This window comes from Erithacus rubecula (assembly GCF_903797595.1).
Source record: "Erithacus rubecula genome assembly, chromosome: 11".
Classification (NCBI taxonomy): Eukaryota; Metazoa; Chordata; class Aves; order Passeriformes; family Muscicapidae; genus Erithacus; species Erithacus rubecula.
Genome location: NC_136663.1, coordinates 12917900 through 12941424, shown reverse-complemented (window position 1 = coordinate 12941424; position 23525 = coordinate 12917900). Strand labels below are relative to the sequence as shown.

General features: G+C 39.2%; 1 long non-coding RNA gene across 1 annotated transcript; it reads right to left on the bottom strand.

The window, feature by feature from the left end:
- Positions 1 to 271: 271 nt before the first annotated feature.
- Positions 272 to 3383, bottom strand: LOC306806348. Its single transcript, XR_013775454.1, has 3 exons — positions 3243 to 3383; positions 676 to 798; positions 272 to 365 (listed from the first exon to the last, which is right to left on the bottom strand). It is a non-coding gene; the product is annotated as an uncharacterized lncRNA (long non-coding RNA).
- Positions 3384 to 23525: the final 20142 nt, after the last annotated feature.

Genomic DNA, 23525 nt, shown 5'->3' with positions numbered 1-23525 from the left:
TTGTAGCAGCAAGAAATGAAAAAAAAAGAAAAATCAGAGGGAATTCTACTCTTTTATATTCCAGCATAATAGTTTGTTCTGGTGGCTGGCATGTGAATGTGGCATAAATATATATATATGTGTGTGTGTGTGCAGATATATATATATATATAGATAGATACATATATATATATATGTATCTATATATACAGAACTATACATTACATTTTATGGACTCCAACATTTGATTAATGGTTACTAAATCTGGCATTTACAGAGACATTAGGGAAGATGGTATTTATTTGCAATTTTATTTCCCTCAGAGTGAAACATGGAATCCATACAGCTGTACAATGAAGATGATTAGAATTGCCAGAAATGAAGGCCTCCTGGGAAAAAAAAATATCAATAGCATAGTTTAACTACATGAACCATAATTGCATTATTAGCTCTGCTGTGCTCTACCACAGCAAAGTTAATGACATGATTCTGAAGAAGCTTTATAGATTATGGAAAACTATATAACCTCTTGCTCTCCCATTGACAGCACAACTCATTTGAGATCCCTGTCATTAAGGAGAGGAAAACTCTCTCATTTTTTACAAACCCTGTGAATATGTCTTTTCATGGATTTTAAACTTTAACTGTATCTATGCCCATGGACCAGTAGCTGAAATAATAAATAGCCATTTGTACAATCTTAGCTGTGGCAATTTTAGCTGTGAAATGTATTTTCAGTCCCAGTCCAACACATAAATGACTGTTGCAGAAGGAGTGAATAAGAGGCATTTCCTGCTCCAGGTATGAACTTGGCTGCACCTGGAAGGTAGCAAGAGAATTATTATCATAATAATTACTATATTATATTATTATGTATTATCATAGTATTATCATAAACTGTCAGTGAAATGAAATGTCTGGGGTTTTTCAGAGTTCTAATTGTACTTACTGTTTAATCAGTCTGCCTACAGTTTACTAGCAGGAGTCCATCTCAAAAGCAGAAGACCAAAGTAATTTTCATTATGTTCTAACAACATGCAACAGTTATTGCTGGTGAGTGACTCCCTCTCTGTCCCTGTACTTTGCCCTCCCTCCCAGCCCCCAGGTAGCAAAGACATAAATATACGATAACCATGACTTTTTCAGTAATTACTGAATTAGAAATGCATAACCAAGGTTATTAAGTCTGGAAACACAAAACAATCCAAGACACAATCTTCAAGCATTGGGCCTGGGAGACATCTCCTCCATCACACGACACAAAGCCAACTTGCTCCAATGTTTAACTTGCACACATTGCTCCAGGACTCCCTGCCACAACCCTCAGGGATTTTTTTCTCATTCAATGTGTGCACTGATAGGCACCTCTGGGTCTCCCCTGAGTTCTCCACCTGATGCCTGGAAAGGCTGACCTGGAACAGAGACTAGACAGAGCAAAAGAGATAAAATAGGTATTTACTGAAAGGATACACCTTGGGCAGTGCCACAGCCTGGCTGGGCTACACCCAAATCAAATCCAAGATGGATCCTAGTCACGAGTTTTTACACTTTTATGTTTTGGTTCATCTACTTATTTGGGGCAATTATCCAACCACAGCCCCAGGCTATGAAGTCTCAGCCCCCTGGCTTGCTCCCTTTCAGTTGTTTCTGCTTTTTGGGTTCTGGTTGTTCTTGATTCTCTAGCTAGAAAATGAATGTTTTGTCTTACTACCCGGTGAAGAGAACTTACCAACACCTAATAGGAAGTTTCAGAGTTAGACACTAGTGATTCTGAAAAATATAAAAGCTAAAACCCAAGGCATCACATCATACAAGGATCAGCCTTTTTTTTTTTTTTTTTTTCACTGGAAGGCTTAAAAGTGAATTTGTGAGCTCTGTGGGAACTGAAAAAGAACCAGCCCTGGGGTGTCCCAATCCACAGTTCAAAGGTGGGCATAATTCATTTAATCCAGTTTAGGTCTTGGATCTCTTCGCCACCCTCCCTGGGCTCCCTGGGGATGTCCTGCAGGTGCAGGACAGGACAGCAGGGCAGTGTTTGAGTGGGCAGCTCTGCCCCTCTCCTGGCTCTGCCTGATGCACCGAGACCACAAAGAGACGGAGACACGAGAGGGAAAGCTTGTCTTTAAATGGGACGTGGTGTAACAGGATCAAAAACGAGCACTAATTTATCAGCAAAATGCCTTGACATTATTTACACGTTATTCCCTGCATGATTTACTGCCGGGGTGGCTCCCCACTCTGCAAACCTGCCCTGCCACGGCTGCTGCAAAGGCCTCCTGAAGGACCCTACAAGCTAAAAGTTAAAGGGAATCTCCAGCGAGGGAATGAATTCCTGAGCGAACATCGCGGCCAGAGGAGGAGAGCCTCTTGTGCAGGAGCTGCGCAGTGGCCGAGCCCGCCCGTGCCCGTGTCCCCATCAGTGTCCCCGGCAGTGTCCCTGATCGCGGCACTGTCCCCGGTCCCCGGCACTGTCCCTATCACTGTCTCCGGTCCCCATCACTGTACCCGGCGCTGTCCCCGGTCCCCATCACTGTCCCCGGCGCTGTCCCCGGTCCCCATCAGTGTCCCCAGCGCTGTCCCGGTCCCATGTGCGGGATGATGTTGCCATCAAGCGGCCGCTGCCTCAACTACAGCGCGCTCCCCTCCCGGGCCGGTCCCGCCTCTCCCGGATCCCTCCCCACCCTGACCGGGCTGCGGAGAGTGCACGAACTCAGCTGCTTCTGCATTGCTCAAAACCACTTCTGACCCCAATTGCTTTCAATCTCCAAAAAGGAGGAGAAGATTTAAAGCATCTAAATTAACAGTATCTGCCCTATTTATTAATAAAAGCCTACCAGGTATTTTTTTCCTCTCTAGCTGAGGAGTATAACATGTAATTCTGATTCTCCTAAGACAAGGTATGTAGGAAAGCATTGCCCTTAAAGCTGTCGTACATACTGCCTTACAAACCATAGGGGGCATTATGTTACCGTGGTTTGTTCTTCTCATTTATCAATTTAAAATTATGTTCTGCTATTGTCATATTCACCCAGCTCTCAAATTTCCTGTCTTTACAACAATGTAAGAAATAAACGCAGAAAAATATGTTCTGCATAGTTTGCTGTTTCAGAAGTCCTTTCCAGGACATTCAAAGCATGGGATATGCATGTTTTTATCTGCAACTTCATTTAGATCCATTTACATGCTCTGAAATGTGCACATTAATCTGTAAAGTGCCGTAAATCTGTTACTGAGTGAATGCACAAAGAAAGCAAGGGACTCACCTTCAGGAGGAGATGAAAAAGGACATTTAACAGTCCTGGGCTCTGCACAGCAGGAAGGTATTCCCCCACTGTTTACTTGAGAGAGAATACAACTGCAGGTTGCACAAACTAACAGGTCTGTACAAGAGTGGCTTCCACAAACCTTTCCCAGTTCATCTCCCATGGCCAGTCCACCGAGGGAGGGTTAAATGCTCATGGCTGCTGGTGCTCCCAAAGCACAATGGATCAACTTTCTGCAGTGAGGATCCTGCAAACAGCAGAAATAAAGGTAATTACAAAACCGGCTCAGCATTTTTGATCAGGAAAGGAGCAAAGGAATCACCTCTCAGGCAGCAAGAAGGGAGTCTTTAAAGCATAAAAGTCACTGTGATTTAGACCAAATTTAAGTTAAAATAGCAGGTATTAATTAGTAGGCTTTGTGTTGAATCTAAACTTACTTTAAATTTTAGTCTGACAGCAAAAAGTTAATTGAAGAACAGATCCTCATCCTGTTTACTTTATTAAGAAATACAGGGAAAAAAAAAAAGATATTGTAGACTGTTTTAGAAACAATATTTAGACCACTTCAGAATAAATACCAACCTCTCAGGGTGAGATTTGATACCTTCTATGGTACCAAGAGATCCACTCAGTTCCTTGTTCAAATAAAGGCTTCCCAAAACAAAAACCAAGAGTAGTGGACAAAACCTAAAGTATTAGATTGTAAAATGGCACTGAGGCTTGGGTTTTGCTTGGGAAAAAAATGAAATATCAGCCATTATTATTAAGAATCTTTAGGAAATTTCAATATCTTAGTATTCATAAATTCCATTACTTATTATAGACTGTGATCCTGAGAAGGATAATATAATGAGAAAGGCAATAACATTATGTGGTAAAATGTAATTTTCTGAACCAATTCTAAGAACAAACTACCAGTTTGATTCTAAGGCGGCTCTCCAGAACTGCACTCTGTGTCTAATTTTGAAAGAGTTGGCATTGCATCATACCATCCAGCTTCCCTCCTGCTCCTTTCAGTACAGAGATGCTTCAGATGCAGAAAGGATGCACTGATACCTCTTGGTCTCACATCACATATCAGCCCCTAGAAGCTGGCAAAAAGCTTTTGCTGAGGAGAACAAAGCCAGCTGCACCTTTTTAACAGCAAACAGTGTCTGAAAGGTCTGACAGAAGGAAGGTGTGGGTGCACACTGACAGGTCACCATGGGCTTGGACAGCTCACAACACAGGACAGTCCTGCAGCACTGAACAAACAGCAGAAGACAACCTCAGTGCTCCTGACACCTACAGAAACACTATCCAGAGAAAGAAAGGGAAACAGGGCCACCTGGTTTTATAATATTAGTAGAATACTTGCATAATTACAGAGAGCCTGTGACAACTGCTCACAGTGTCCGTACCCCACGCTGCAGGAGCAGATTTATCCATAGGTTTCCCACTCCTTTGAATGGAAAGCAGCATCCATATAATGGATGGCATCCCATATGTGGCATCCCATATAATGACAGACAATTCAATCAATACCATGCCTAATTCTGGGGAAAGGAAATGGTCTCACCTAGTGGCAATTTTAGGGCTGTACTCTTTATTTTCCGAGATGTCACAGAACAAATAGGGGATGACCAAGAACTCAGAGTTCCTAGGACTGTTGGCTATACAGACCTGTTTTCTGGAAGTTTCCTTTAAGATGCATTCCCTATTGAGTGTTTTTTTACAGGAGATAGTAAAGAAGAGCTGTGCCATTTAAAATTCAGGACTCTAAAATACCAGAATGTGCAAAGACAACTGTTGGTAGTTTGAAATAATAATACATGTCTACAAAAGCCTTCTTTGTTATTTTATTTATGCCTCAATTATATCACTTCTAAAAACAGAGTTTGGAAAGGAGAGCACAGCTCACTGCATATCCTTTCACCTCCTTCATGCATATGAGTACACAAAATTCACCTCAGGGTCAGAAATCAAATGGTTATTATGGCTTCAGAAGGAACATCACACATGCCGTGCTCTGTGGTATCTCACAATACACACTCTTTATCTCCTCAGTTACCATCCACTCTTTATTAATAAGCAGAGAGCTCAAAACAGAGCAAAGCTTTAATCCTATACTTCTTTTGAGCAGGATGGTGTGCTATCCTCACTTGTTACAGCCTTCTCTTAGTGGTATCCACATACCACATACTTACAGTGATATTTACTTTATTTTCATTTCCATTTAAGAGTGTGTTTTTCCACATTTTCCCTATTGTATTTTTCCCATTTTAATCACTTGTTGAGCAATCACAGTCTGACTGCCTTGGTCTTACCATGCTTGGTGAGCTGCCAGAGCTTCCAGCAATAACAAAAGCCAGTTGCAGCCATTCCTATTATTCTCACTGCCACTAGGAAAAGCCAGCAGACTCACTCTGTCACTTTTGCAGCTGGGTGGCATTTATGAGGTGTGTTTCATGTTTTCACACCACTAACTTGCATCACAGAAAAACACAAAACTATAATTTTAATTGGAGTGATCCTAGGTATCATTCTTGCCATTGTATATTGCATTAACTTAATGAACTCTGGGAGATGCACTTGAACACATCATCACCATCAGCCCTATTCATTACAAACCTTATGCTTCATTTACATGGGTTCCTGGGTTGTTTTACTGGGGATGGAGAATATGCATCCTCTGTTAGAAGATCAACTTTTTTTCTCTCACTCACAAATTATTACTTTTGAGAGTCTGAAGTGACAGGGGCATCAAAGAAGCATAAAGAATATACAGGACCCTAAATCAGTACTGTACATTTAGGATTGGATACTAAATATGAAGGAGGCATAAAATAAGGTCTTGCAAAGCTGTTCTCTTATTTTTGGACTCTGCTATTGTGCTTTCCAGCAGACTCCATGCACAGGAAGGAGGGCTCCTACCTTACAGCTTTTTGGTTCTTGTTTCCCTGCCCCCCTTCTCCTTAAAGCTCAACTTGATTTAAAAAGAAAATAATCACAGCTGGTTTAGAGTTAAAATTAGCTTGAAGAGTATCTTAAAAAGAAAAAAAGAAAAACCACAGAAAAGTCACACTTCCTACAGCTTTGTCTAAACAATCACTTCCATGAGTTGACTAAGGAACTTTCCTGTCTCATTTTACTGTTGTGCCATATATATAGAAATGAGAACACACCTGTGCATTTTTATTTACTGTAGCTGAGACTGTTACTGCTTTAGAGCTTGGTGAGAGGCCATTCCAGGGACAGGAGCAATGCCCTTTCTGTACCTGCTCCTTTTCCTTGGAGCTGTCAACCAGTCCACCTAGAAACTCTGCTCTTACATAACTCATTTCTTTACTTCATGCATTTTTTCTTTTGTCATGAAGCTAGAAAGCACCAAATATTTTGCAGATTTCATAATTTTTACATATGCTTGTTAAAAGTGAGCATTTAAAAAATACAACTGTAGAGTAATTCACAGCACCAAGGGCAAAATTTTTGAAACAGCAGCTCCAGGGAAGCATGCACAAAGTATAAACCCTTTTCAAACCTCAAATTTCAAGGTCTGTTTCATCAGAAAGCCTGACTGAAGCCCATGGTGTGACAGAATTAGCAGGCAGCCCATGCAGTACTCCTTGGTAAGTCTGTCTGGGAAGATGATGAGTAGAGCATACAGAACCTGATGACAGCATGCATCTACTCACTAGCTTACATGTTAGCTAAAGCTGGCAACTGTAAATCAGCCAAAGAATATTTTGTTCCCAAAATCAGGAATTTTCCTTCTAGTTTTCTCAACTCTTGCACTGTCTTCTGATTAGCATGTGATATCACTTTCTCCTCACCAGCTGTAAATACATTAAAAATGGACAATTGTAATTAAGATCATCAAAATTCCCATTACAATATGGATCACATCTCTCTGTTCTAAGGATGAGCAAACTGCAAAACCCAGAAACACTAAAATACCTCAAGCTCTTTTCACAACTCCCAAGCTATATGAAAGCTGAAAAATTTGTCATGGGAGAAAAAGATATTCTCTGGTGGAAAGCAGTGCATCCTGTAACACTGCAGTGTTGGGAGCACATATCTGTGCCCATGCAGGGGGTGCAAGGACTGATGCAGGAGGTGAGTGCTGTACAACCCTTGAGATATGTGAATGAACACCAGAGAAACTGTGCCAATACCCAAATCTCAGCTGCTGTCAAGTGCTCTGTCATCCTGAAGGTGACTCAGGGAACCTCAAAGGGTGGGAATTTCAGCATATTTTGACTTCTGCTAACCTAACCAGTGAGGCAGCACCAGCGTTTAATTCTCAAAACCTTCTTATCTATCTGCCCACTCTTGCCCCCTTTGCAAGCTTTCTACAATGAGAAGATGAGAACATTACTTGGTTGTAAGAGAGTGGGTGGATAAGAGTAAAAAAAAAAAAAATTAAAATAGATTATCTGAATAATTAAAACCACTTTTCTATCTACTGAAGGAACAGCAAGCACAAAGATGAAAGTGAAGTCACTTGTTTTATGAGTCGCCTGGCCTATCAATACCATCCATCAGCAGCAACTGTATAAACACATCCCCTCAGCAAAGCCTTTGTAGAGCCACCTGCAGCCTGATCCAGCCTGAACCTCAGTGACATTTTAAACATTCTCACGAGAAGCTTTCTTCATTCACCGAGTACAACACACTGCATGGCTGAGCAAATTACTGCAACATATGCAGTGGTAGTTTAGGATTTTCAAGCAGGGATTTGAGTTGTTGGGAGTTTTTCTAAGCAGCGCTGCTTTTTAACATTTGAAACACCATATTCATTTCCATCCATGTCCCAAATAGATTTGACAAAACTTCTGCACACTTTGCAGCTTGACTCACAACTGCCAAATTCCCCAACCACTGTCAATCAGCTTAGCAGCACTGAACTCAGTGGAAAGAGGTGAATTCAATCTAGCTGAGGATTTAGCTATTGCATTTTAAAGGAAAAAAAAAAAAAAAAGCATCTTGAACAGTTATATATTATTGGGCTATCAGGTTTATTTGGTGTTTGCAATGTCTGACAGAATCATAGGAGTGAATTGTCACTGCAGTAAGCAGGGGGTTATGCATACAATTCTCATTAACAGTAGTATTTTTCTGGGGATTTTGCAATGCCAGTGCCACCTAATCAGTCCTAGCTTTCATGCTTCTGCATGCACAAAGCAGAAGGAATAGGACTTAAGGAAGGTGAAGTGAAATTACTATGCAAAAAAAATCCCATCCTGATTTTATCACCGAACTTCACAAACCCCAAGCAATGTGAATCACGACACTTAATGACATTTTACACTGAATTCGACACAGTCATTACCTTAACCAGGCTGCTCTCACTCTCCAGGTTTGCTCTATGGAATGTTTCCTTAATATAGACTTTAATATAAAATGTCTATTTTGAAATTCTATTTAAATAATATAAAATGTCTATTTTGAAATTCTATTTAAAAGTCCATCTTTATCTTAAACTTCTGCCAAAAGAAAATTTATTTATTAAAGATGTTATATATTCCTCTGTTTAGGCCTGAAATAAGCAGGTGTTTTTCGATTTCTTCAATGATCAAAAAACAAAAGGAATAATCACATTGCTTCAGTCTCCTCCTCATATTTTTTCCAGGGTGCTATTTAATTTTGTGGCTCCATTCTCAAATTATCTAGTGGCTGTCTAGAATCAGGGTAATTCAGTGTACATTTCTGAAGAACAGAAATGAGAACTGTGGCAGCAGTGATCTAAGAAGCATTTCCTGCTAGAATTTTACTTTCCCCTCTGCCCAGTCATACACAGTGGTGCTGTGGATTCATGAACATTTAACTTTCTCTTCTTACACAATACTGGCAAATTCCTCATCAAAAATTTTTAATCAATTGATTCTCAGGTACTTAATAGCATTGTCATTGACAAATCTTCCAGGTGACATTACAATAGCAACAGTGCCACTGGGACATAGAGGGGACAGAAACCCAAGGAGAGAACACAGGCAGATCTACCAAGCTTTCATCTGAAATTTCCAGTATTTCTTTATCTCAGTCATGAGACAGCATTTATTAGTCAGTTCCCTCTTTACCATCAAGACCAGGAGAAGGAAAAAACCAAGCCAAACCCAACTAATTCAGAATCAATTTTGGCAAAGGGAAAATGTATTCACCTGCTCTGAAAATGAAATAATCAACAAAGTATGGCATCAAAGTTCTGTAAACAAGATCTGTAAGTATGATAGAAACTGCTGTAGTTTCACAAAGCAGACAAAATACTTGATAACACATCTGCTTCCTAAAAAAGTGTAGTTTCACTGAAATTGAATTATTTCAAACAAAAACTTGCACAAACGTTATGCAGTACATCCCATACATTTCCATGGGAATTATTAAAGGAGTAAAGGGGGTTGAAGCATAAAAAGTTTGACAGAAAGTTTGTTTTTCCAGTAAAAGCCAAAGGAATTCATTGCCAATAGAGTGAGATTATGCAGCTCCACACTGACTAGTTAGGCAACCCCATGTGCCTTGCCTACACAAAACTTTTAGTGAAGTAACCACCTAATAATTCATCAGTAGATGTGTCAAAAAACAAACAAACCCAAAACAAAACTCCCCTATAGGCAGAATATTTTAAGTCTCCTCATAAATCAGTAATGATCTTTCTCAGTGCACTTCCCAGAACAGAAAGGCATGTCTGGAAGCAGTGGCTAAGCAAATATCTCACATTCCAACCTCTTCCTGACCTTACCGAAACTATGATACAGCATAACAGCTTTTTTTCTTTGGTTGGTCATTTTTTCTGATTTTTTGCTTGCAAAAATATAGTGAAAATGGCTTATTGAAGTTTAGAACAGCTTGTATTTTAGCTTGGGAGTGTTTGAGCAGTGGCCATCTCTTGATCCAGACTCGGTGTTCACCTGTGCCGAGCGCCTGGACAGCCTGGAGTGCTCTGGGGCTGGGTGGCAGAAACAGGCTCCTGAGGAATATTTTCCTGCAAAACCTATTCTTAAGTTTCCACTGCAGAGCTGAGGAGTGCTCAAAATCTCATGTTCTTCTAATGAAATAAAATAAGCATCAGGGAAAAGCACTGAAATATATGTTTAAACTGGAATGAATTCAAAGGTGCTGCTGTCAAGATCATACACCACACAATACAGAAATGTGTCTTAACTGATCACATCCCACTGTATATAAAATAATTTCGAAAAGACACCTTTTTCTGTCACCTTGTCTGACAAGCCTTATGTATTTTATTTGTATGCAAGTGAATGGCAGTTTATTGTGTCCTAGGGGATGAAGTATTAATGATCATTTGCTCCCTGCTGTGTGGCCTGTCATAATTTTGAAGAAAGACTGACAGAAGTAACAACCAATCAGTCTGGTAATACTCACCTGACAGTGGCCACTCAGTCCCTTTTAACCAAGGTCCTTTGCCAAATCCTTAGGTAATTTTCATTTTAAAAACACAATTTTTGATAGCATCTGCCGATTGCTAGATAGGAGCAGACTAAACAAACTGTATATTTCTTTTGTGCAGCTGTCAGACTTCTATCTCAGCAGGTGTTTTTCTGGAAAAAAAAGACTTCCAATCTGAAAGCCCATTTTGGTCAGCAAGAATCAATCTCTAAAACATTTGGCAATTTGTTATATCGATATCTTAACATGGTGAATTCCTTGCAGCATATAAGAATTAAATCCAGTTCTGACAAGTAAATAGAAGGCAGAATTTTTAAAATTATAGTACAAAGTCAAGTGTCAAAAAATCCCACAGATTTGTACAATGTGTTGTCATTCATTTCTCTCTTCTCTGCAATGCTGCCTGCTTCATTTTACCTTGAGGCTTGTGGAAAAACCCAGATAAAGACAGTTGTTACCAACCCTGACATGGAAATAACCCTACATTTTATTAGTCATTTTATATCCTACAGCCTCATGGTAGATGCACTCTGAGCTATTTAAAAAAGTTTCAAGGAAATTATTTCTGAGTGTTTGCCGAGCACAAGGTACAGATGATTATGGAGAAGATTAGCAGATGTTGGTATCGACAGGCAGTTGCCATGTTCCCTGCAAAAAGAGCTGTGCTCCTTTCCAAGCAACTGCATTTTATTCCTGTTCACACTGAAACAATATGGAGTCCCAACACCCCTGCAATCTGTCTGAAAGCCAAACCCTGATATAAGCAATCTTGGTGAAAACCTGATATTGGGAAGGAGGGAAATTAAAAATGTGTGTATATATCTCTATATATCCATATATCCCTATATATCTATATATATGTCAGTGACAGGTGCACATCAGCTTGAGGCAAACCCTGCCTCCTGGGTGACAGATAGGTTGTGACAAGGTGTGACACGGCTGATGGGCCCTACCTGGAGGAAGCAGCATCACCCTCTCCCTTCCCAGGGAGTGCTTCTGAGACCTAACGACAGCCAGCACCACTCAGGTGTTGCAGCAATAACATTTTGATGGAAATTAAATAGATACATTGCATCAAAGGCATTTGTATAAATGGCATAAGAAAGGGAAAGAGACTTGTTTGCTGCCTGCTGTTCTTTATATGCAAATCTTAATATATTACATGGCAACATACTTGCCTTCCATAGCCACATAAATGTTTTACTGTTTTATGAGATGTTTGCAATAAATGTGATTGATGATGATTTTTTTTTTCATAATTGCCTATTAGAAATACACTATTTTGGTGACAAATCCTTAAGGGATATCTCAGTTTCAAAACTGAAGAGAATGAGAAGTACCTGTGCTAGGAATGGGGTGGTGCTGCTAACAAATGTCAAAAGGCACATTCAATCTGCTGGTTAATTTTACTCATACATTTCTTTAAGCTTGTTAGCATCCTTTCCAGGTTTACTGAGTTTTGCATTTCAATCAGATACAAAGATGTATAAAAATACTGCTACCGTACCTTAGGGCAGGCAAATAGCTTTCAGCTACACACACAAATAGTCACAAGGGTGAATAGCTATAATTATATTGGAGTGCATCCAAGAAACCAGCTATTCTGTTTATACTTCTTGCCTCTTTGAATTTATGTGCACTTCAAGCAAACATACTGTAAACTGATTTTAATACTAAAAATGTTGACCTCAGTATTACAGCTTCTTGACTATTTTTCATCAGATTGCTGTTGTGCTGGAAAAGATGTAAATGTCTGGATAAAAATTTACAGCAGGAAAACTGAACTATTTGTAAAAAATAATCTTGGATATCACTAATAGTCACTTTAAATGCAGGAATGTTAAAGATCTTTGCCCTACAGATTTAAAGGCAAATCCTATCCTGAGCAATTCTGAAATTGATCGAAGCGCAGAAACAGAAAGAAACCAACTCGATTATGCTGACTTACACAGGCATTTTCAAACCCTGGATATCCAAAGGTTTCTTCCAGCACAAGCCACATCAGAGCGTGGAGACAGCTGCACGAATGCTCTAAAGGTCATACATGGATTTGCACTCATTAGTGGCCCTTGTAATTTATTTGTCAGAGGTTTGGCTCCATTGTTTACATTAGACCTCTCACATATATTAAGGAAGTGGCAGGAAAGCAGGACTGTAGCTGTTGGCATAGAGAATATGAATTATCTTCCCAAAGTATATGCAACTCTATCCCTCTTATCCATATCCCATCCACATAAAATCAAAGGAGCAGCACAGATGAGCTTATGTTTGTGTGATGCTGCTGAACCCACTCCCAGACACAGCTTTGCTCTGGCTTTTGTGGGGACTTAGAGCTTTGCTTTTTACAGCACTAAGACATGAACAATGAGAATTCTTTTTGTACCACTATGAGTTCTAGCAAACTAGCAAATGCCAGGGATACACTAGTGCTGATGAAAATGCATCATCCACTCATTAGCAGTGCCCACAAAATACCAGTAACATATCAAGGAAATCAATTAGCAAATATAATATTCAATAAGTATGCAAATAATCACTTAGGACAGAAAAATCTTCTGCAACATTAACTGACAAGAAATTAATTTGTTATCATTTATCAAGCTTTTCAAATACATACATGGTACAATGGACATTTTTGAGTTAAATTATAGGAAACAAAAATAGCAATTATAAGCCAGTAAATGAATGGAACCAAACCCAGGATTTTCACATCTGTGAATTATTAGTCCCAGATTTACATAACAATACATTTTTTCTTCTAGGTTAATTGAATTAAGAGGAAATTTGTCCGATTTTTTGCCAAATAAATTAGATTTAATATATTAACTTGGGAAGACATCAGAGGAAATTTACTGGGTTCATTAGGCTTAGGAAATTAAGTTACAGAAAATTGTGCTTCCTTGTAATGGATTTAAGCAGTAATATTTAGCAGTCTGCCAAAGATACACATTTCTCATACAAAACAGATATCTTATAATCTGAAAGAGCCACTACTTCACAGCACCTGCAGCCATGAGTTGTAAAGGAAAGACTATTCCTACTTCTAAAACATCTAGAGAACTCTACACAATGTCAGACAATATTAATTACAACCACAAAAATTAACCATTTTCCCATTATTAGGGGTAATGGCAAGGGGAGGTTACTCTAAATAACCAAAAAACTTGGGTAAGCTGCTGAAGACACCCCAGCCAGACACTCCAGCCAGTCTGGGCAGTGGCTGAATTATCCCCTGCTCAGCTGTGCTGGCCCTCAGCAGCCCCCAGGGAGGGCACTGAGCTCCCAGTCCAGTGCCCAGCCCAGCTCTGTGTGGCTTCTCCAAATTCACAGGAATTCCCAGACAAAACTCCCCTGATAACAGTATGTACTGAGCTACAGAGGTGCAAATTCATGGCTTGGGATATATTGTGGCAGGCTGCAGGTGTGCCCAGGAAATGTAGGATAACACACACAACACTTGACAGAGGTGCTCCTACAACACTACCCCAAAGCATTTTCCAATAACAAGTTAAGCAAGGTGTTCACTCCATAACTCCATACTTGCATAACTTACATACTAGAGAGAAGCAGCCTAGGCAGAACTATTTTGAAGAAATTCCTTTGTGAATACATTATTTTCTACTGAAAAAAAACACATCAAAGAAACGAGAACAGGTAGGAAATAATCTTTGTGTCTTGTAAGGAGGTAAGGACCAAACCCTTTTTCCATGAGCCAGAGGAGGAACCCCTCCCCTCCTGTGGCTGTATCCATGGCTGTGACAGCCCAGAGCTATTCCTGATCTGGATCAGACCAAGGAGTTCAGTATCCAGTGTGGTTACAGCCATTTCTGACAGCTCAGAGGGTACCACAGGAGAGACATGAAAAACTCTCAATCTAATCCCCAACCTGAGTAGGAAGAGAAGAATTGAAGATGCTGAGTTCTCCTCCTGAGCAGGATGACACAACCACCTGGGTTGTGACCTTTTAGGAGAGCACTGTCAAGTCTCATTAAATTCCATCCTAGAGGTACAAAGATTTTCCAAAAAGTATTGGCACAACTATACCATGATCCTACAAATGCTTGATGTTTGAAAAGTTACCTATGGAATGAAATTTTTAAAAGGATTTTAAAATTTTGAAATAGAACTGCCTTCCACATGAAACAGAAACTAAAAAGGTTTGTCATGATCACCCTTAATTCTAACAGGGAGGAATTGCTCAATATGAGGTCTTTCCTACTAAAGCAATTTGTTCTGTCCACATAAAGATTGATCTGAGTCAGAGAATAAAGTGGCAACCTCCTCATGATATCACACGTGTAGTTTAAACCCATATGAAATATAGTCTAGTTTGCAGCTAAAATTGGCCAAAATACCACAAATTGCAAACTTCTATTGGCAAAAAAAGCACCAAGGGTTACAACAGTAGTTTCCTAATCTAAACACTTCAATAAATTGGGCTCAGAGAGCACTGCAGACTCCACAGAAAACCCTCAGTCCCTACCACCTAAATTCACCTACTCAACTTCAGCACCCAGTGTTAGCTCCAAAGTAGATACAGACACAACTTTTGCAGAGGGAAAAATAAAACCAACTCCCAGTAACTGAGGGGCCTTACAGCAGACCTTCTCTATAGCTGATAGTGAGGCTGCTCTGGAGCACTACTGCAGAGACAAACAGGAATGGAGCAAGACAAACCTGCACCACTGAACTTGGCTCAGTCCTTGAGGGCAAACATCCCTTTCTTCCAGGGATGTATCAAGTGAAGTAACTGGAGCTGTTACTACTCCCCTTCTTTTTGCTTTCCTTCCTTCACACAAATTGTCTTTTGCATCTTATTGCTCTCCCAGTCAGCAAGCAGACAATTTGATTTACAGAAGAACACACTGAGGACTCCTTAAGTGGCTTATTCCAAACTACTGGCACTAACAAAATAATATTTCCATGGGCAACCTCAGCTCCCCCAAGGGTTTGTGTGACCTTGCAAGTGTCAAGCAAATAGCACTTCATCAGAGGTGCATAAGATGCCATTTAAAGAAGTGAATTGAGCCAAGGGCTTAAAATTCTTTATTTCGTAATAACCAATAACAATAATTTGATGATTGAGACATTCTGGTGTGCGATACTGGTGTGACTGCTAAACAACAGAGCAGCAGAAATGTGGTTTGGGAGGACTCCTTTTCCTTGTCTCCCTCAGCAGTATTTCTAAATATTATGTTTGTATTTTCATCCTATTTTCATCACTGCCTGTAAGCATAGGCTGCTGGATGTAACCTCTGAAATATTTGATGATGTCTAGAAGCATCTGCTTAAGGAGATGGGCAAAAATGGGTGGGAATTTCTGGCTTTCTTTCAAATTCCAGCATTGAGAACTAACATTTGAGAAGAATAAAATGAGAGGCAACAAAGGTAATAGATTATCCCTTCTGTTTGTAGGCTTAGCTCAGTCATATTCCACACAATATGCTTTATTATTTTAAATTATAATAGATTGATTGTATGGCTAGAATGCCCAGGGCTAGAGGTATTTTTATATTTAAAACTACTTCACCCAGCAAATAAAAAATATTTTAGATCAATAAGGATGCAAAATCAAGTGTAACAATGGAATGGGATTTTCTAGGAAAACAGCCAACTAAGTAGAAGTGAAGGCCAAATTCTGGTGTGAAGCTCTGCAATTCTCTTCTTCTGTTATATTTCTCTAAATAGGTTCAAAAGAGTCAAGATAACAGAAGCTGCTTAGAAACCAGGACTATCCTACTAGGATATCCTAGGATTTTTGACCATCCTAGGTTAAGGATGCTGCTGCTAATTTCCTCCACTTCTTGTCCTGTGTCTAATGATTCCCTTCCCCACTTTAAAAGGACATGGGTCTAAAACAATTACCTGGACCATGAATAAGGACCAGAGGATTTGTATGATTCCTCAGACTCTTCTGCTCAGATAACAAATAACTGGCAAAGAACAGCCCAAAAAAGGAAGAGAAGGGAAACCAGAAAAGGGTGGCATTTTATAATGGGGATGTATTTTGGAACCTGGCAGATAAAAACTGTCAAACTGGCAGACTGCTCAACTAAATAATTATGTCCATTGAACTGGCTCTTTGAAGAATATTTCCTGTCCCATCTACCACAGAGGCAACAAGTCCCTTCCTGCTTCTCTGATCCCAGCTGAGAGACAAAGTTTTATACCTTGCTGAAGACACCCAGTAAAGAACTCTGTTATTTTTTCAGCGAAAATGCAAAAGAAGATGAACACTTACAAGTGCCAGTTGCACTGCTGAACTTTGTGAAAGGCTTGCTTGAAACTACTTAAAATACCAGCTTCAGCCGATATAAAATATCAGTTCTTCAGCGTTTACTCCTAAAGCTTTTACAGCTGGGACTTTGACCTTAGTGGAGCAGATGGTGTACATGGCTTAGCATATATTTCCAGCATCCACAAAAATGAAAAGCACACTATCATATGAACTTTTTTATTTTACTCCTTGCAGCATCAGTGGTTGGTTAGGGAGAAAAACAAAACCTAAAGTTTCAAATTTTCTAGACCTTTTAGGGGTATCCTAGAATATAATACTGCAGACTATAAAACCATTCTTCACATTTGATGAATACACTTAAAAAGTGACCATCTGGAAATTATCAAAATTCACAGGAACTAGAAAATATATACACAGTGTGGTTTCATTATTCCCCACACTCCCACATTAACTCCTATATTTAAAAAGACAGAACCGCTCATTTATTTATTTTTAAAATTCTTGAGTAGATTAAACTCTTAGAGAGGATGACTAGAAGAAGAATATAATGAACCAAACCAGACAATAGGGCTTTTCTACTCTTGGTCATCTCCTCCTCCTTCCAGTACCATGTCCCTATTACACAAAGAAATGCCACTGTCCCCAAGCACAGGACACAGGCTCTCCCCAAATTCCACTGTCCCCAGGCACTGGACACAGGCTCTCTCACAAGACATCCCCAGTGAGCTCAGCCTGACACTCACCCACACAACTCAAGCAATCTGTGGCCTATTGAAGGCTCTGCATTTTCTCCCTCTAATTATCATATCTTTATTGACATGCAATGGGAGGCATGACTCAACCTCCCCACTCCAGCACTGTCCTTAAACCTTTTTTCTTTCTTCTGAGATGTACAAAATGCCTGGTACTATTGCAAAACATCAGCTAAGCCAGTGAAAAGTATAATTTCAGTTTGGGGCTGTTTTTTACTGGAATAAAAAAAGACCAACAGTTTTCACACAATTACTTTAGGCCTGTGGGGATTGATTCATTAAAAAATAACTTTGTGGCTTCCATGGTTTGTTGCCAGTAGAATCATTAAAATAATGTGTCTTATATTTCTTAATATGAGAATTCTCATTAACATGATACATCCACTATTACCATATTCATCTCAAATTCAGTGCCAACAATTTCCAGAGTGACTTCCCATATAAAAAGGGTGATTGGAGAACTAATATTTGAAACAGACATTAACAAAGACAGTTTGATTATTAATAACCAACCTGGGCACCTTCCTATAGTAGCTTAAGCATGAATTGATTTTCTACCTGTAACATCTATTTTTCTATGAAACTTTGAAAACAAATCAAGAAAAGCCAAAACAGTTACTGTAGGTCAAAGTGAATAAAAAGTTTTTTCCTACTTTTATTTTACTCTTTAAAGGAAGACTGAGTATTTCAGGTAGTGTACACAGAGTAGCTTTGCTTAAGATGCTGTCTCAAGGTTCTGTAAATTTTTAACAGTGCCCTTTATAAATGTTTCAGGGCTATAGAAATGAGACAGGCCTATAAGAAGTTTAATGGGTCCCTGTTCAGCCATTTGTAATGGGGATTTAACTGCTTTGTTTGTGAGCTTCAGCCAAGAAAACAGATTACCTTCATCAAGTACTAATACTCCAGAGTCAATCTAAACTCTGCTCAGCTATGGAAAGGTATCATGGGATGTCAATAAGTATTATAAACACTAATCCAGCAAACCTGTCAGCTGCTTATAAAAAAATTATATCTAAATTCAAGCTCCAAGTTCAATACTGCTCTTCCATGTCCAAAGCCTTTAAAAAAAATTGTGATGGATCATCAGGGGCACATTTCAAAATATTCCAGTTGTAATTGAAACCATTGCAGGGAAAGTGATGTTCTCTCAGCACTAGCAAGATAAAGGCATGTATTAAAGATTAACTAAAATAACAATGTTAAGGCCTCAGAAATGACATTCAGCATTTCCATCAGAACAACTTCCTCCCCATATCTGTTGTGCTCAGCTCACAGGGATGAAGCTGTTGCAGCAGAGGGTAGAACCACTGCTCAGCCCAGCCAGAGCACCCATGGGCAAGCCCATCCAGGATTTATTGACATCACTCCCTGTGAGTCCCCCTTGACTTTGCTGCTGTCAAATCTTACACACAGTACATGAGAGTCAAGAACAAAGGCCTGCCTCAGCCTCCTCTCCAGATTTACTTGCACTAGACAGAGACTGTGCTTTGCTCCTCCCCACCCTGGCAAAGCCAGAGGTGGCTGCAAGGAAAGGTGGTGCAGGATGACTCAGAGCCTGTGCTCCAGAGGGGAGAGTGGGACAGAGACCCAGGAGCAGCACAGGCCAAGCCAATGCTACTCACAGGACTCCCAGCAGCAGTCCTGCCACCCCTGCTTTTGCCTTGTGCACTGTGCATTCCCATTTCTCCTTCAAAAGTTTCTTTTCCTTAAACCAAGCAGTGGAATGTTCAGAGCCAGCAATCTTATATTTTACCAGCACAGGCAGTCCATTTGGGATGGAGAGGAGCTCTGGGCTGGGTGGGAAGCTGCTGCAGCAGCTCAGAGGGCAGAGGGCAGCCCTGGCTGAGCCCTGGGGCACAGGCTCAGCCTGCTGAGGAGCTGAGCACCTGAGGGTCTGCTCAGCTAACCTTGCTTTCTCCTTGACTGGAGACAGACAGCAAACGTGTCTTAGCAGTCTTTTAGACCAGGGACAGCACCACTGTGCTTTGGCAGATGGAGCACAGCCAAAGAAATTCTGCAGTGCTGCTGCCTGACACATAAGCAGAAATTTCCTTTCTTCAGAGCTTTCAATCTGGCACCTTTCATGACCACTAAAAAAAAATTAGGGAAGTAACATCCTACAGGCTTTATCCTTCAGTTCCATCTCTTTGACAAAAACAATTATTTACTAAATATTTGTAATGGCATTGCCATTTTCCTAAAACAAGCTCTGTTCTCAAAAAGTTTGAGAAGCTATAGCAATCTACTGTAGTGTGACTGTCGTACTTACTATATATTGTGTGCTTGGTAGTAAATATTCCTATGAAGAGGAATGTTTAGTGAAGGAAAAATCATAAGAGTTATATATGATTGGCATATGGAAAATATAAACAGAACACTATTTGCATAAGAGTACATTAGGAGAATTTCTTTTATGTTTATTCAACAAATGTTTCCTAAAAGGTTTTCCTCCAAACCAAGCAATTTAATTTTCTTTTTAATGTTATTCTCAGTGGTTATAAACTTAATTAGCTTCTTAAGCTTCACATTTATTTGCATTTGAGATAAATGTAATCTCTTCTTGGTATAACTTTTTGAAATCAAAATATGGACTAAAAAGGTGCAAGTTTGATTAGTGGAACAGATACTGTAGCAAGTAATCATAGCAATGAGATGTTAATTGGTGTCTGGGTGGTTCTATTCATAGCAACAATAAGCCATAATAACACCCGGTGTCCTCTACTGTTCAACAGTATTTTGCCTTCTCATTTATCATACTGACAATTATATTGTTCTCGAATTTCCTGCCTGTCTTAACAACAGAAAGGTATGTAAAAGGAGTCAGGCATCTGTGATTTTTTTGAGGCAGATGAAATCAGAAGGAATGTGCTGTAGTTTAACTCTTCTTTCAGGAAGTTAGCAGCCTGAAACCTAATATTTTTCTCCACAAATAAATTTCAAAATAACTCTTTTAAAACTGTATCTGAGTGGGGTTTTTTTCCTCTCCTGAAAATTTTGCTCCATTATTATTGTGCTCCATTATTATTGTGCTCTGTATATCCCCTAACAGACCTAGGGATTGCAGTACTTCACCCAAGAGAAAAGGGATCAGGATGTGTCCCAAGGACAACCCTACTCTCCTTCAAAATACACACAGCAAAGGACAACATTTAGGATCTGACACAAAATCTGCATCCATACCTCTGCTTTTCTCTGTATTTTCCACCCCCATCACATTTTCTTTATTTTAGCAGAAATATTTTCACTGATAAGTTTTTCCAGTTAGAAACTCAACTAGTAGAACTCCTGAATTTAGTTGATTTTCAATTAGATGTCAAACCATCATTCATGCCTTAAAGCTTAAGTACATAGGTAAAACAGGCATCCATGCTTGATTTCTGCCCAGTTTTGTGGGTCCAACAGCACCATCAGTCATTCCCAGTGGTCCCAGGAGCATGGAAGGAAACATTTTTCCATGGGTTCATATGAGCAGACAGGTCAGATCATAGACAGGGCTCTGAGAGGGACAGCAAGGCCAGGATGAAGAAATCCAAGAACCCAGGAGGAAAGCACCCATGCTCCAGTTGCTCCTTCATTGATATTGCATACTTTAAATTTTCACTCATTATTTTAAACTGAATGATACTTCTTTCTTTTCCTTCACTTCCATCTGCAGAGTTTCCAATTATGTGGCCAAATTTATGCTCAATTATTTAATTCCTGGTTCCCCTTCCCTGATCTTTGTACTATTTATCCAAAAAATGCAGATTTTTTCATTTAGGTAATTTAATTTTATTTAAAGTTCTGTTTTTCTCTTCCTAGCAGAAATCTGGGATTCACATTAACTTACCTTCCTTGCCATTTTCTGCTAATAGCATTTCCCTCAGAAGCCACCCATACTTCTGGGTCAGGAGCCTTTTCCATTTCCCCTCAGAATTTTGCTATTGAATTCATCTGAACATCTGCTAATTTTAAGTGTTACTTCATAGATAGCAAGAGTCATGGAAAAAAACAGCAAGTTCCTGAAATCCAGAAAAATACACATTCAGGAGAGAAAAAGGACAGCCTTGTAGCTTATTTCAATTTCATGGAACAAAAGTCAACTTCACATTCAAGAAAACAATAACCCACTTTATGCTCTAATGTGCACAGCGTTTGCTTAAGACATGCAGACCATGAAATTATACTATGGGCTGTGTTAGGAACTCTGTGATGAAACCACAAGTTCCTTTTTCTTTTTAATGGGATACATCATTTTGCTGGATTTAAATGTTTACTTGACAAAGGTTCTTAAAACCCCCATTATGTTCTAATTATAATGAAGTTCTGCTTTCATACACAGTAAGATACACCCAATACATTAACTTGCCCACTAGACAATGTCCCTTAGTTGACTGCCAGACAGGGAATGTGAAATTGTAATGGAAAAGAAGTAGGAGAGAACAGACTTTACCTCAAAAATTTTGAGTAGATGAAATCTGCTTATCAAGAATTCCATAAGTTGCCCTTCCAGTTTGCTACACAGTCAGACTTCCCAAACTCTTCCCACAAACACTGTCCTTAATAAATAAACAAGCCTGTGTAGATAAATGAGAGTTCCTGCACAGAATCCAGTGGCAAGACACTGCTGCCTTTATCAGAAAAGCAACCTTCAGTGCTGCTGGAAGCACCAAGCTCAGAGATGCTTCCTCTCTTTCACACTTTTATATCACTTCAATTTTTTAAAAAAATGGTGGGGGATAAACAGGTTTGAGATGTTTTTGTCCAATTTGTATATGAAGGATCCATATTCTCCTCATAGCTCAGCTCTAACATATCCCAAATCCAGTGTCACCCAGAACATATAAAACCCTTAATCTCCTAAAATAAAGGAACAATTAACCTAAGGTAGTTTTCATCACTTCTGTGAACTGCCTGGAATCACACAACTCCAGCATATAAAACAGGTTTCTGATCCTCTGAAATTGATTAACTAAAACAATTACAATCAATTAACACTCTTCAAAGTGTTGCTGCAATCCAAAGAATGAAATCAGCCAGATGACCTTTAGCATTAAGAGATGCCAGAACATTTACATATTAAATTCGTTTTTAAAAAAAGAAAATAACCTTCTATTACTCCAAGCCCTGATCCTAAGGTGATGTGAAAAAATAAACACGAATATATTGAAATAACAGGGAGTTCAGAAGCTTCAACCAGCTGAGAATGGAGCACTCCAAATGCCTCAAAAGTGCCTCAAAGGAATAATTAAGTATTTAACATTAAAAAGGGGGGAAATGAGACATTGAACTACAATTGCACTATGCAAAAATGTGGAAAAAATATTATGTAAATATTGTAAGACCACAAAAAGATACACAACAGATTCTGCTTCTATACACCCAACATTCCTCATCAGAAACCCTCAAGAGCAGGCAAATTTCCTTCATTTTAATGAATATTAAACCTTAAATTCTTCCATATAAACAATTTCTGAATAGTTTCACACACAGACATTCAGACTAAAGTGACCAGTTTGATTAGAGTTTCTCCCAAGAACTCTCTTACTGCCCTTCCTTGATGACCTCTGTTGATAAATGTGCTGACTAAACTTAATCTGAATTTTTTTTTTTTTTTTGTTTGCTAAAATCAGATTTCTTAATAGTTTGGCATAAAACTTTCTTAACACCAAAAATTAATTTTTGAAACTTGTTTCAAAAATACCTCCTTTCAGAATAGTATAGCAAATTTCTTTAGAAATTTAACACAGGTTGTATTGCCTTAAATACCATCCAAAAATACTATTTTCACATGCTTCCACATTTTGTATACATTGCACAAGAGATTATAAAGGAATCAGTGAATTATTTTAAGGTTGCCAAAGCTCTCATGTCCATCCCATCACTCAGAGTACAAATTCTCACATAACTTATATTTCTGTTACT